Genomic DNA, 1,207 nt, shown 5'->3' on the forward strand with positions numbered 1-1,207 from the left:
GGGCTTCTTCACTTGAGCAGCAACTTGCTTGCTGTTTTTCTTGAAGTTCCCCTTTTTTCCTTTGCCCTTTTCTTGAAACTAGTGGTCTTGTCAACCATCAACACTTGATACTCTTTCTTGATTTCTACCTTCATCGATTTCATCATCATGAAAAGCTCGGGAGTCGTTTTCGTCATCCCTTGCATACTATAGTTCATCACGAAGTTCTACTAACTTGGTGATGGTGACTAGAGAATTCTATCAATCACTATCTTATCTGGAAGATTAACTCCCACTTGATTCAAGCGATTGTAGTACCCAGACAATTGAGAACATGCTCACTAGTTGAGCGATTCTCCTCCATCTTTTAGCTATAGAACTTGTTGAAGACTTCATATCTCTCAACTCGGGTATTTGCTTGAAATATTAACTTCAACTCCTGGAACATCTCATATGGTCCATGACGTTCAAAACGTCTTTGAAGTCCCGATTCTAAGCCGTTAAGCATGGTGCACTAAACTATCAAGTAGTCATCATATTTAGCTAGCCAAACATTCATAACGTCTGCATCTGCTCCTGCAATAGGTCTGTCACCTAGCGGTGCATCAAGGACATAATTCTTCTGTGCAGCAATGAGGATAAACCTCAGATCACGGATCCAATCCGCATCATTGCTACTAACATCTTTCAACACAATTTTCTCTAGGAACATATCAAAATAAACACAAGGAAGCAACAACGCGAGCTATTGATCTACAACATGATTTGCAAAATACTACCAGGACTAAGTTCATGATAAATTTAAGTTCAATTAATCATATTACTTGAGAAATCCCACTTAGACAGACATCTCTCTAGTCATCTAAGTGATCACGTGATCCAAATCAACTAAACCATGTCCAATCATCACGTAAGATGGAGTAGTTTTCAATGGTGAACATCACTATGTTGATCATATCTACTATATGATTCACGTTCGACCTTTCGGTCTCCATGTTCCGAGGCCATATCTGTATATGCTAGGCTCGTCAAGTTTAACCTGAGTATTCCGCGTGTGCAACTGTTTTGCACCCGTTGTATTTGAATGTAGAGCCTATCACACCCGATCATCACGTGGTGTCTCAGCACGAAGAACTTTCGCAACGGTGCATACTCAGGAAGAAAACTTCTTGATAATTAGTGAGAGATCATCTTAAAATGCTACCGTCAAACTAAGCAAAATAAGATG

Source organism: Triticum aestivum, chromosome 6A, assembly GCF_018294505.1.
Source record: "Triticum aestivum cultivar Chinese Spring chromosome 6A, IWGSC CS RefSeq v2.1, whole genome shotgun sequence".
Classification (NCBI taxonomy): domain Eukaryota; kingdom Viridiplantae; phylum Streptophyta; class Magnoliopsida; order Poales; family Poaceae; genus Triticum; species Triticum aestivum.